The sequence below is a fragment of the Xenia sp. Carnegie-2017 genome, unplaced genomic scaffold, assembly GCF_021976095.1.
Source record: "Xenia sp. Carnegie-2017 unplaced genomic scaffold, XeniaSp_v1 HiC_scaffold_1, whole genome shotgun sequence".
In the NCBI taxonomy this organism is placed as follows: domain Eukaryota; kingdom Metazoa; phylum Cnidaria; class Anthozoa; order Malacalcyonacea; family Xeniidae; genus Xenia; species Xenia sp. Carnegie-2017.
Genome location: NW_025813402.1, coordinates 7,117,996 through 7,126,900, shown reverse-complemented (window position 1 = coordinate 7,126,900; position 8,905 = coordinate 7,117,996). Strand labels below are relative to the sequence as shown.

The following is an 8,905-nucleotide window of genomic DNA, read 5'->3' as shown; positions in this document are numbered from 1 at the left end:
GTTCGGTTTTGTTTGATGAATATATATGTCATAATTGGGAGAGAAATCGAGATAAATTGAGAAGAGCAAGACGGACTCTTTCATTTGGACTGATGATGAGGTTGAACTCTAACTTAAAGTCACACTCAAATTCAAAACATCCAACGCTATGGAGAATGTCGATTGGAATCAATCCGAAGCAAATATCAGGCAATCGTGGTCAAAAATATCCGGATTTACCGTCCACACGAATCCAAATTGTTTGCAGATACGAAAATTTTTACTCTAGAGAGCGGATTTAAAAAGGCTTATCCGCAATTTTTTTGTTGCGGATACGAAAATATTCGTGTACGTGTGGGCGGGGCTTAAGTGTTCACCTGCACAATAATAATATTGGGTTTTTTGCACGTAATGTTTTTTAAGCAACAGTTCCCTTTAAGCAAATGATAAGGCGACATTTGGCTGATGTAAAATCTAAAATATAACGATCTACGACAAATATATTTGTTTTAGCATTTGCAACTGTTAAAAAAAAACACAATTTGCTTTGCTTGCAAAGGTTTCGCGCAAGGAAAACTCATTTTTATGCGTTACTATCCTAGACAAGTATTACCATTAGTACAGTCTCTGCAACTATTTTGCTCATTCACTGAAAAAAGTGAACACTAATTAAATAGAATTAAGTTTTAAAGCAATGAATGAAAATTTTGCTGAAAGATTTCATCGTACGAGTGTTATAGTTCAAGTCGGCCTTTGCCACAGTTCATTATAGATTTTTCGATTGCAATTTCACACACATGTAGGAAAAACTGAATCCTGACCACTAAAATTTGTAATGTTAAGCTTACCTATTTACGTTTACTTTTCAAGGTGCATATTGTGTTTACAAGTCAAATAATGCTTGTCCAAATGGTATGAGTTCTGGTTCTGTGAAATGGGACGATGAAGATGATTGGCCAAGAAGAGTCAATGATCGAGGAGGACAGTTACCTGACGGCACTTATGATAGAGACACTACTATTAATTATTGCTGTCGAACAAATGGAAACTGGTATGATTCCATTGAATTGCCAGTTATGAAACCTTTTTACTTGTTGACATCCAATTCATTGTCATCTCCCAAATGTCAAATGGTAAAATGGGCAACAAGTCAAATGGAGTATATTTTATTTGATACGGAGGATGACAACAATAGTGATAATCTTTCTGGAAATCATGTTTTTGTTGAAACTTTTGATAGTTCTGGTCGCAAAAAGTTCTACTATTGTTATTACAAAGGTAATGGTCTCTATTTTTCTTTAATTCCATGTAGAAAACATGAATTTAAAGTTCTATAATCATGTTTGTTATTCGTCACGATAAATCGTGAAATGACCATATAGCTATGGTATCGGTTGTATACAGCTAAAAATATTTTATTTCTAACTTTCAACAAGGATGCCTCTTTGTCTACTGGCAAGAAAGAAACGCTTTTTTTCTTTAGACTGTCGGGTTTCTATCACTGGTCTCAGTGGTCGAATTTCATCGCATCAGACAGCCAAAAACGATATGGATCCACACTCTCAATATTGTTCGTGGCTTATTACTACAGCAAAAACATTTGTCGTTTCCATGAAATTCTCGAAATTAAATATCCCACAGTGCAACGATACATTTCTCAATATTTACAATGGCCCAAATGATACCTCTCCTCTACTTGGTAAATATTGTGGAGAAAATGCAACTGCAGGAATGGAAATACGTTCTTCAACAAACCATTTGTTTATTGTGGGTAACTCTGGTAGCTATGGCTCCCATCCAAAAAGTCTGTTTGCCTTTCAAGCATATTACAAAGCTCAGCTTTTAGGTTTGTTGTTATAAAACATTTATTGACTATGAAATATTTGCGAGGCCATTACAAATTAATGAAGCATATTTATATGATGATAATCATATTACTTTGTTATTTCGTACTTAATTTAACTCTACACATTGCTGAATATGCAGTTATTTAACTTTTGTAGTGCGTTTCTTCTACTGATTTTCCGATATTTTTTAATAGTAAAGTTTTTTATTTACTTTAGGCTGCACATACACTGCTCAAAGTGGCTCAATATCTTCACACGATATAACCCAAAACGAAACTGATCTAAACTTTCAATATTGTTCATGGCTGATTATTGTAGAAAAAGCATTTGTCATCTCATTGAAATTTTCTATATTACATATCCCACAATGCAACGATGCATTTCTTTCTATTTACAATGGTCCAAATGATGCCCCTCTACTTGGCAAATATTGTGGAGAAAATGCAAGTGCAGGCATGGAAATAAGTTCTTCAACAAACTATTTGTTGATCGTGGGAAACTATGGTGGCAATGGATCTTATCCAAGAAATGTGTTTAGATTTCAAGCACATTATATTGCTCATTATTTGTCTAAAGGTTTGTTTTTATGCAAAACATATGTATATGCGATACGAATGGTTTAGCAGGAAATTGAATCTCAAAGAGCTCCCAGCATGCTGCTCATTCGAAAGTTTATGTTTTATTTAGTCTAACACCCATTTCATATATCAGTCAGTGTACACGATTAAAATTCTTTTCAGACACAAAAAAAGAGCCAAAAGCTACCCTGTGATGATACAAAACTGAGAGACAATATATTTGTACGTGGCGTCATTGTAAAGAATTCCTGCAAATTATATTGATATTGTTTTCACGTACTTAAGTACTTAAGTAAAATTTCAATAAATTGATGAAAACTTCAGCACTTTTAAAATTACAAACGGCCTGAAAAGGGAAAACTCTCATATAAACTCTGAACTCGCTGGCATTGTTTGGTAAATAAAGCTAAGAACTGGATATAAAAAATGTAGTTCATCTTAATTGTTTTCTTTCACAGAAAATGAATGGCCAACTGGCAACTTTGGTCTACCGAAAGCTATAACAGGATGTCCTGGTGATGCGAAAAGTGGATGGCGTGAGGGATGGAGGTTTCAAGATATGGAAGATGAGGAATTACGTTCAATAGCGTCACCTGAAAATCACATGGCTGTTACCTTTCCAATTAGAAATGAAAGATTTGATATCAATCGAACATTTTGTATGTTGAATCAAATGAACAAAGAAACAAGACCTTGGCCTAAAGGTTAGTGAGGCCCAAAGGTTTTTGTCATTTTTTTATAGTTTTGCCTTCGTCTCTGATCTATGAAGGGATGAAGACAGCAAGAACAAGTGCATATTGAGCATATTGTCATACTTCTTAAAAGACAAAGCTGGACTTCACATGTATTTTGTTTATAACGGGCGACCATTCATATCATGAAAATTCCCATATGACATACTTCAAAAATAAATTGTTCGTTTTTATGATCTTTTGTGATAAAATTTGTCAAAAAACTGAGAAAGAATTTATTGTTCATGGTTTGCTCTACCTTTCTCTCTAAATGTTATGGCTATCTTCAGAAAAAATATATTTAAATATAAACCGATCACCATAGCCATCAATTCTATAACATCTTAAATTACAGTTATCCTAATCATAATAATTCCGTCATACAGATATCAATCAATTCACATACATTTTATAATTTTTCAAAGGTTTGTATTGTCTCTATAAGTCGAGCAACACTTGTCCTGATGGTCTTAGTTCTGGATTTGTAAGATTGGATGATGAAGATAGAAACAATAGAAATGACCTGGGAGGACAGTTACCTTTTGGCACCTATGATAAAGACACTGTTATTCATTATTGTTGTCAAACAAATGGAAACTGGTATGATTCCATTAATCTGCCGGTAGCAAACCTTTTATTTGCTGACATCTAATTCAGTGTCATCTCCCAAATGTCAAATGGTAAAATGGGCAACAAGTCAAATGGAGTATATTTTATTTAATACGGCAGAAAGTAAAAATAATGATCGTTTTTCTGGAAATTGTGTGTTCCTAGATAAATCAGACAGTTCAGGTCGCACCAAATTATACTATTGTTACTATGTAGGTAAGTATTTTTTTATTTCACTCAAAAATATTTAAAAACGGTAGCTCTTCATGGCTCATATAGGCATCTGCTTTCCAGGAGGCCGTTTAGTTACTACATTTACAAATTTTAATACATTAGTATGTATGAAATACATTAATGCTTCATACTAAATAAAGATTTTTGATTATAATTTTGATGTATTAAACAATTTATTGCATTAGTATTTTGCATGCAATTCAAAGTCTTATTTCTTCTTACATTTTTCAAATCACATATGTCTCTGAATAATAATATTGTCCTTTTTTGAATGGTCCAAATCAATGTTGCTGTTTCATAATCCTACTTGCATTCTTTTTCATAACTTAGATTGTCGTGATTTAGTTAGTGGTCCCAATGGTTCTATATCTTCCCACAACATTGCACAAAACGATGTGGGTCCGCACTCTCAATATTGTTCATGGCTAATTACTGTAGCAGAAACGTTTGTTATCTCATTGAAATTCTCGATACTGAATATCCCACAGTGCAACGATACATACCTCAATATTTACAATGGTCCAAATGATACCTCTCCATTACTTGGTAAATATTGTGGAGAAAACGCAACTGCAGGAATGGAAATACGTACTTTAACAAGCCATTTGTTTATCGTGGGTAACTCTGGTAGCTATGGGTCAAATCCAAAAATTGTGTTTGCCTTTCGTGGGCAATACAGTGCTCAACGTTTTTTTGAAGGTTTGATCTTGTTATGGTTTTATTTATTGAATTTATCATTCATGGTTTCATCCGCGTTTTTTCGCATTGCTCATGACCACTTTAATGTACTCATTTTACGAATAATATGAACACTAAAAACTTTTTGAATTATAGAACAAAAAATTTAAATTGCTCAAACTGTTCTCACATAGTGTTGCATTGAAATCGCATCGTGATAACAGCAGAATTTGTAACTGTGAATTTTTGCGATTTTTTGATACTAGACTGCCATCATGACGTCATTGTTAATTCTGGAACCATAAAATCACCAGTTGACAGTCCTGTTGGTTATCCTCGTCGCTCTAATTGTTCTTGGTTAATAACTATTGATTTAGATGATATAATTATTTTGAATATTAATACCTTAAATATTGGAAATGACGTTCTCACTATTTACGATGGAATGAACTCCAGTGCGCATGTCCTGGGAAGATTTTTCGTCACAGCAACAATATCGATAACAACACTACATTGTTGTCATCGACCAATAATATTTATATTTTATTACAATATGAGAAATTTTCAAATTTGAAAGAATCAGGTTTTGTTTTGGAGTACAAGAATCAACAAGTACCAACAGGTGTGTATAAGTAATAGGATTTATTTTAATTCTCACATTTTGTAAAAAAGTACGTTAACGTTTTCAAATTAGTATTTGAAATTAAACAAAGTTTATGTTTAAAGCGTTGTGAAGTAGTAAACAGTAGTAAAATATTAAACAAATCGGTGTAAAGTAGTTTTGTATTTTTGAATCTTTTGGTGAATAAATAAGTGTAATTATGGTTAACATATGATACAGACATTATAATGTAACACTTCATTATTTTCTGTAGAACCACTACCGTCACCAAAATCTTCATCTGATGAGTCAACTATTGTCGGTGTTATTGCTGGAGTATCTGTGGTTGTTGTGTTTGTTATTATTATTGTTGTTGTTGTTTGCTTCCGTAAATCAAAACAAAGTAAGATATTATATTTTACGAGATTATGTTTGCTGGATATGAGGAACTATTCAAACTCAAATGTTTTAATATTAATTTTCTATTCATATTTTGGGAGGCTTAAAAAATTTACCATTGATTGATTCTACATTTCGGTTTATGATTGAATATTTTAAAGAAAATTATGGTTTGGCTAAATGGAAAGAAGAATATAATTCTCAGTACTGAATTCTTAATGTTTTGAAAAATGTCTTTTATTGATTGTGATATTTTTATACTTCATTGCATCCGATCATTTTTCTAGAAAGAAAATCATTTGCCGCAAATTCAGCTAAAGAATAAAGTACAAGATGACGATGGAAACCACATATACGAAGCACCACCCGATCTAATCGGCAACACTCCCAACGGTACTCCAGACTCAAGTGAACAGAAGCGTTATCGAACCATTAATAAAGTTAACGTTCCTCTTCCCGAGCTTCCGTCACAGAATGAAGACAATGAAGGTAAATCAGATAAATTGGACTACGTTGCAGTGATTGAACCACATTATCAGCCATTGATTCATCAAAAAAAGCACGTTCCCCCTGAAAATTACGACAAGCACACGTTACAAAGTAGTAGGTTTAAAAAAAGTAATGATGGTTTTAATCTGCAAGAGAAGTCAACTACCACGGAATGAACATTGTGTTGACGATTTTGAAAAAGTCATTCAGTGTATTCACTCGATGAAATATGAGGGATGAGAAGGTAAAAGTCATGTAATAATAACGTATAGTAAGCACGTTCAAACATATTCATATGTGTAAAGAGCAGATCAGAATGATGTTTATATATGTCGAGAGAATATTTCTTTCATAATATTGGCTTATTCTTATGTAACATAATTATTAAGGGTTGTAATCCAAACACGGTTTACAAGAACGTTTATTTAAAAAATAAAAGATGTTTGCTGTGTTTTTACCGGCTTATGCAAACCGAGGAGACCTTTGGGGAACTCGAGACTAACAAACTTTTCCAAAGTTTGCATAAACTAGTGCAAACATGAAAAACATCTTTTATTTCTTTATAAAATAACAATAATGCAAAACAGACAAATTTAAAGTAAACTTTTTAATTTTTCATCTAAAATGTATTCATGATCGATTTGCAAATTGTCTTTGATTGATTGATTGTTATGATTGATTTAATTGGTTGAGCTCAGATGTGTTTTGCACAGGCTAATGCAACACAGCTCGAGACCAATCAGCGCACGCGTTCATTGTGTTTAGTTACATATTACATCCAAACAGCGACTCGTTTTGATTTACATAAAAGATGAATTTTAATACTGAATTGAGTTTGTCAATTTTTCGCTTATCAACTATGTCACTACATGTTGTGATCTTTAATAAAATAAATCAAACATTTCACTAGTTCTTCAACGCGGCTTTAATCACATCAGGTATTAATTTTATCATTTAATTCTTATAAATTTTAATTACATATAACATCTTGGACTTTGTTCAGGTGCCAGTCTCATTTCATATGCCAGTGGTCTTTTCATGACAATATTGTGAATGGCGTTTGTTCTCAGTTCGTACAAACGTTCTAGTAAGAATCCTGGTAGACATTCAGTTTTGTGAACGTCTTCTTCCTAGTTGTTATATACAATTATTATTACCTACAAATGTGGAAAACTGCAACTTTGTTGAATTTTGAATGTAAATCTGCTTAATGTAAAAAGTGGTGCATAACTTGAATAAATACATGCAAGATATGTTGTTTGTGCTTATGTACACATAAATGAATTTTGAGTTGTGTATTTTTGATACAAATATGCAGAAGTTTTGGTTTGCAATCTTTGTGAGAGATATGCGTGATAATACATTGTTGCTTCCGTATACAATGTCCAGTCCTGCAGTTGTGGTGTACGGCTTGACTTTGGCAAACTTTTTGATGGACCTGCCTATAGTAGTTGGCATGTATTATATCTTGATGCATTTCGGTTACGTCATGTCATGAATATATGAAATTGGCCCCCTTCAAAGCCATGATTTTACTAACCCTTTCATTCCCAAATTATTAGCCGTTGCCAAAAATTTTTTGCGCTACATATGCATAGATATAATGTTAAATATGTCATGAATTTCATTGCTAGTCTAAAATTTATATTTTCATGGAATAATAATTTTTTGCCAAATGGCAACATTGGGAGTATAGTGACATAGCTCTATACTTAAAACTCATGTTTATTGATTGACATTGAAGTGTTATAATTATTTTACCTGTATTAAAATCCATAAAATTAACTAAAAATACAATTGACAGTGAGGTTCCCATTTACTCCAAGTAAAAGGAAAAAAATATGTACAAAGTAGCAATACTACAAGTAAGAAATATTTACAACTATAACAATTTTACTTTTTGTGCTACTTCAAAAAGCAATTATTGTTGTTATTCAAACACAAAGGCACTTCACATTTGATGCATTTTATTCTGGTATAGCCTTTAATGCAGTTTTTGCAGCGCAATTTATTTTGAATTTGTATGGGCCAATGGGAAAAACTGTCATATCGTACATCATTGGTTGGGTTTGGTGTAGATGCTTTTAGTTTCTTGTTTTGAATTGGCTGGCTGGGAGAGTTAGATGGTCGACCATGCTTCGTTTGTAGTTCGTTTCCCTTTTTTGTCATGGAAGAAGCAATCTGTGCTTGAAATTCTCTCAAGGTCAACAATGACTTTTGATTCTTTTTGTGTTGTTTTGCATGTTGCTGGTACAATAGCCAGCCATTCACCAATGCAGCATTCAAACAATACAAAACTATTCTCATGTACCATTTCTTTGACTGTAAATTGATGCAATATAGTTCAATAAGCATGTCTGCCAAGTCAACTCCTCCCATATGGGCATTGTACTCCAGTACAACATAAGGTCGAACGACATCAATTTTCTTCTTTGCTTTACCACAGTATCGCTTGCATATTCCAAGTGGTTCAGGACCATAATGGGATGACACAATATGTATTGGCTTGCTGTCATACCACTTAACAATTGTGACACCTTTATCATTAGACTTGTTATCATAGCTTCCTCGCCCATCTTTCTTCATTTCAGAAATTCTTCATTTCAGAAATCTTCACAAAGAAATTCTTTGTCTGATTTCAGTTGACAACCTGCCATTCGATCCTTGCGAATAGTGCCAACTGCCCAAATGCCTCTTTCTTTTAACATTTCTACCAACTGCACTGATGCAAACCAGTTGTTGAAATACATCTTGTAATCT

The 8,905-nt window shown here is 33.0% G+C and overlaps 2 long non-coding RNA genes across 2 annotated transcripts; both read left to right on the top strand.

The window, feature by feature from the left end:
• The first annotated feature begins 5,138 nt into the window (after positions 1 to 5,138).
• Positions 5,139 to 5,660, top strand: LOC124435009. Its single transcript, XR_006944968.1, has 2 exons — positions 5,139 to 5,278; positions 5,532 to 5,660. It is a non-coding gene; the product is annotated as an uncharacterized LOC124435009 (long non-coding RNA).
• A 1,164-nt stretch (positions 5,661 to 6,824) lies between these two features.
• LOC124435002 lies at positions 6,825 to 7,429 on the top strand. The gene is made up of 2 exons (XR_006944964.1): positions 6,825 to 7,083; positions 7,149 to 7,429. It is a non-coding gene; the product is annotated as an uncharacterized LOC124435002 (long non-coding RNA).
• The last annotated feature ends 1,476 nt before the right edge of the window (positions 7,430 to 8,905 follow it).